Source organism: Nicotiana tomentosiformis, chromosome 2 (assembly GCF_000390325.3).
Source record: "Nicotiana tomentosiformis chromosome 2, ASM39032v3, whole genome shotgun sequence".
Lineage (NCBI taxonomy): Eukaryota > Viridiplantae > Streptophyta > Magnoliopsida > Solanales > Solanaceae > Nicotiana > Nicotiana tomentosiformis.
In genome coordinates, this window is record NC_090813.1 from 183,613,872 (window position 1) to 183,619,544 (window position 5,673).

General features: G+C 30.4%; 1 long non-coding RNA gene across 1 annotated transcript; it reads left to right on the plus strand.

The window, feature by feature from the left end:
• The first annotated feature begins 659 nt into the window (after positions 1-659).
• LOC117279705 (uncharacterized) lies at positions 660-2,582 on the plus strand. The gene is made up of 2 exons (XR_011414419.1): positions 660-1,035; positions 2,381-2,582. It is a non-coding gene; the product is annotated as an uncharacterized lncRNA (long non-coding RNA).
• Positions 2,583-5,673: the final 3,091 nt, after the last annotated feature.

The following is a 5,673-nucleotide window of genomic DNA, read 5'->3' on the forward strand; positions in this document are numbered from 1 at the left end:
CACGATGTTTAAAATATATTCACAGTTTATAATGTATTTAAAGATCAGTCAGTTCGCTCAAACTTCAGGATATCGTGTCTTAAAGTTCAAAAATTGTGTTCAGAAATTCGAATCTTATGTCCTCAATTTTAAATTAGCAGTTCAGAAATTTAGGATACTTAGTCCTGAATTTTAAATTAGCAGTTCAAAAATTTAGGATACTTAGTTCTGAATTTCAAATTAACAGCTCAAAAATTTAGGATACTAAGTCCTGAATTCCAAATTAGCAGCTCGAAATTCAGGATATAAAAATTTAGGATATTTAGTCATAATGTTTGAAAGAATTGACTAATATTTAAATACATTATAAATTTTGAATATATTTTAAATAACATACTTAAAAGTGATACTAATGTATTTCACCCGAAAAAAGCTATCCATTTATCCACAAATCCAACCCAATCTTTACTTAATTTGAAACTCTTTTCATGATAGTATCTATAAGACTATAGTAACTGCTAAAATTAATTAATTTATGGTACGTTTGCATCTCCTCCAATAACAACGTACCCTCCTACCAAAAAAAGAAAAAGAAAAAAAAACACAACATCCTAAAAGGTCTCTCTTTCTTCTCCTATATAAACACTCTAACCTTCCACTTTCTTTCACCACCAAAAAAATGTGAGAAAAAACCTCTATTTCAGAGGATGGATTCTCTTACTGTGATTAGCTCCTGCTAATAAGAAGTTATTTCCGAACCAGGTTCTCTAGATCCACGTATTTTTAGCCGGAGCTAAATGAATACATGAATAAAAAATACATATTTATATAAAGTATGGAGGAATCTGTAAAGCTCAGGAGGGATAGCACCAATGAAAATGATGTGATATATGTTGGTTTTTTATTTTTGAATCTTTCGTTTTTGTTTTTTTTTCTTCTGAATTTGGTTCTTTCCCATAAAACTATCAATTACTTTGGCGCTATCCATCCTGAGTTCTATGGCTGCTTCTTGCTTTTTGCTATCTTCTCTTCACAAATTTCACTCACAATTTTCAGGTAATTACTTTCTCTACTGAGTTCTTTATGATCATATATATATATATATATATATATATATATATATATATATATATATATATATAGAGTCAAATCTTTTAATTTAATTAAGTATAATTTTTCCATTGTAGCAGTCTCACTTGACTTCCTTACATAATCATAACCACTTGACAAATCAATTCATCTTCTGCATTCTGGACAATATCATGATATCTCTTCATGCCATGTACACTTCCTTTTGATCCTTTACTTATACTAGTTCTTACATTAACCGGTGTATAATTATGTGTAGTCAGTAGCGTAGCCATAGTCAACTGAACACCCTTCGGGTATGTAAGTCAAAAATTATTAAGTTGCTTAGATTGGATCTTTTTTGAAAATTATATTTTTTCAAACAATTATTTTTATTTATTTTAAGAATAGGAATCCTAATAACCATTCTTTGAAGTTGATTTAAGAAATATTAATTTGTTTGGTGACATGAGGTTCCAGCTAAAACTTTGAAACTATATCAAATAAAAAAAAATCTTTGAAAGTGGAACACGAGGATTTCTATGTGTTCCATAGTTTTTCTCGGTGTAGTAACTATGTTAGTAGTAGTAATACAAATGAGTACTTTTAAACACCCTTTTGAGCTCTAATTATAAGATTCTTTTCAAACAATTTCAAATGATTATTCATTCCTTTGCAGTTTCGGTCATTTTAATTAGATATATCGGGTTTAGATCTCATAGAAATTACTTCTTTATGTGAGTATGAATTAGTTAATAGTTAGGTCATTGTCTTAGTCATTTTTCTTTGTTAGGTTTCACCACCAATAAGTGCAATCAGAAAGGAAGAAATTTCTTTATTCTTAATCAGATATCTCACGTTCCTATCTTACAAAAAGCACTTCTTTTAGTGATCCTACGCGATGTGAATATAAATTTGTTAGGTCTATGAGTTTCAAATATCATATAAAGGATAGCCCGGTGCGCTAAGTTTTCGCTATGCACGAGTTCCGAGAAAAGATCGAACCATGCATTTCTGCAAGAGGCTGGTTCAAATATCATATGCATAAATAAAAAAAATTGTTAGGTTTCAATAACTTTTTTTCAATTTTTTTTCTTTTTTCCAGTTAGGTTTCAATGATATAGTTCGCCTTTGAAGCCTAAGAATAAGGCTTTTTCTGTGTCTATCTGACAACCCCTTAAATGCTTCTCTTTTCAGTACTCTGAGACTATGAGAGGTCATGAAATATTATGTATTAATATGCAGAAGAATAAGAAGGAAGTAGTTGAGACTAGGGTTTTGCCATAGCTTTCATGCTTTTATTACTTGACATTTGACTTAAATTTCCCTGCAGGCTTTATGCAAATTTGGATGTTGACACCATAGCGTTTAAGTCACGTCTTCCATTTCTTTCTTTAATGCTTTACTCTCCTCTTAAGATAAGATATATATATATATATATATATATATATATATATATATATATATATATATATATATATATATGTAAGTTAAATTAATATTTTATGTTATCAATGAAATTTAGCTGGCTATAACAGATTATAATTACTCTATTCTCTAAGTTACCATATACTCCGGTATTGTAGCTCAAATTAATCGAATGGTGTAAAATAATTATATACTGTGAGTGTACAAAATTTATATTCAAAGAATAATTGCTTTTATTTAATCTACCCGAATCTATCATTAACACGCCATATGATATTGGAGTTATTTTTTATTAATAGAAAGATGGCTAAGAGAAATTGAACGTTCTAAGAGGAGATGAGAACGATTGATTTGGAATGAAAGGAAAAAAAAGGTTAACTCCTAAATATAACAACCTTATCAAGGTGACGGTACCATGCATAGTTTTATGCATCATGCAAAATTTAATTACTTATCCGTCATGCCATTTTAAGTGGTATGTGTGGAATATAGTGTAATAGCATGTTCGGCCAAGATTCTTCAGGGTCAAAATTACTTTTTTTCTTCAAAAAAAATACTTTTTTTAAGTTGAGGTATTTGGCCAACTTTTGGAAGAAAATACATTTAGAAATATTTTTTAATAGCTTGTTCAAATACTAAATGCTGTAAAAAAAATATTTTTTAAATTAATTAGTCAAATACAAACTATTTCTCAGCAAAATAACTTTTTTAAAAAATACTTTAAAAAAAAAACACTAATCAAAATAAACTCTTTTAAAAGCTTAGCGAAATAGGCTATAAATGATATTTACACAAACATAATACTTATGAGCTAAATTACGGATAAGTTTCTATGATACTTGATAATCAGTTGATAAAAATAGTACTAACATGTTTCACAGATTAAATTATATTAATAATATAAATATTATTTCTTTGCATATATATATAAACTTAGCACATAAAGTGACATGTGTAAAGATGGGATTGAGAGGAATGCTAATATATTATACGAAGGATTAGGAAGATAATGATCTCACATTAATTTAGGGCACACTAGCTGTCTTACTGTATGGGGACAAAGAAACCACTTCACCTGTTTACATGATCTTCAATCTTTTGATTTTACAAGTGATCAGCACTTATATGCTATTAAAATAAGCAAGACTTTATATAGTGTATTATAATGTTAGGTATGAAATGTGCTTGAACAGAAGCTCGCACCACTCTCTAGGGCTACCTAATTAGAACAAAAACTTTATTCTTAGGCTTTCTTCTTATCATCTTTGAGTTCAAAATTAGTGATTACTATTACTACCACCGGTTCATGTTAAAATTAAAGATATTTTTCCAATCAATTAAAGATGTTAAATGTCTTTTTAGGAGGTGTGCAAAATCTTTAGCATGTAGTGTTATTCTTCATAAAATAAACTCTATATATTGATTTGGCATGCCGTGTTAACTGGACACATACCTTTTTGAACTATAATCCAAAAGATACATACATTGAGGGGCCGGAGATTGTGCCTTACTTCCTCATTTTCCACGTGTACTACTAAAATCTAGTTTTGTTATTGGTTTTATGATCTTATGATACGATCCTAGAAAAATAAAACAGCGGAATATGAAAATAACAATGATTAAAGCAAAACTAATAATAGGTTTGATTAAGATAATTAAAAAAGTCTGAATCATAAAGTATAGAAGAAAATCTAGAACCCTAAATGAACGTTTCAAGCAACAATCAAAATACTATCCGATCACCTCCCAAGAACGACAAATTAGGACCCTAGATATAAAGAAAAGAGAAGAAAATTACCCTCAAGAACCCAAGTCTTGAAAACAGGTAATCCAGAAAAAATTTATTTTGTGCCTCACACAACTAATGCTAGTTGCATGAGGCTTCATTTTTGTCTCACAATTTTGTGGTCCCAAAATTTTGTGAACCCATATGTGTAAGATATGTGTTCACAATTGTGTGAGATAAAAAAGAAGCCTCACACAACTAATGTCAGTTGTGTGAGGCACACCGTAAAATCACTTGGTAATCCAAAGTTGAACTCAAACCAAAAGGTTCCAAATCTCTCTCAAGAGTTTTCTTATGTCAAAATATGCTAAGTTGCTAATGAAATAACCCTAAGAGTTTTCTTATGTCAAAATATGCTAAGTTGCTAATAAAATAACCCTAGGCTGTTATAAATATCCAATCGGTAAAAATAAGTAAAATTTCAAAGTTAATTTCCCAAAAATCTCGTCGGGTCAAACTGTAGCCCCAACCGTAACACACAGCTGATCCGTGACGAATTCCAGAAGCTGATTTTCTTCAGCTCTTCAGGCCCTCTTGAGCCGTATCCAATGGTTGGTGAAACTATGTCACATGTTTGACTTGGGGTCTTGATTCTTCAATTCTCAAGACTCCAAGTATGGTATATTTTTGCATGAATCGGTTCAACGGTCCACTAGATAATTTGGGGTCATTCTCGATCTTCTCCGTTTTACCTGGACTATCCAGGATCATATCATTCTGCCCCTCTTAAAAAATGATTTGTCCTCGAATCTTCACCTACAACACAGAAGAACCACAATAAGATATAGAACTTACATGATAAACAACACTTATTTGGTAAAAGCAATATAAGATAGCGTCCATGCATCCACGTGACCCAATTACACCTACAAAGTATAAATACTTCCCTAGAAAGCATATGGACATCATCATCCTCATAAAATTTATGTCAACCTAGATACATAAGATGAAAATCTCTCTTAGATGCATTATACATATGATGTATACTAGATGAAGCTAATGTATTAAAGAGATAATTACACAAATCCCTCTTTCTAATGATAGAATCTCTAGATCCTAAATAAATATCATGTCAAACCTCAAAAGAATCTAACTATAGTTTTAACATAGATCTCTTGGCGTAAACTAAAGAGAATGACTCATCAAAATTAGAAACTAAACAGGTAAAGATATAAACACTAGAAGTAATGTCAAATATTTTACTTCCCTTTTCATCTTTGCAGTATTCAGTCTTGACATTCTCCTCTAAACTTGAGCCGCTATATTCTTCTTTCAACTCAATCCCTGCGGTATCTAAATAACTAAAATATCCATGGGCCTCATTTTCCTTATTGGTAACCTTTTGCTTTATTTCCTCATCCTATAAGGGCTTAGAATAATACACTTAACTTTACTACTCGCATTCTCATCAT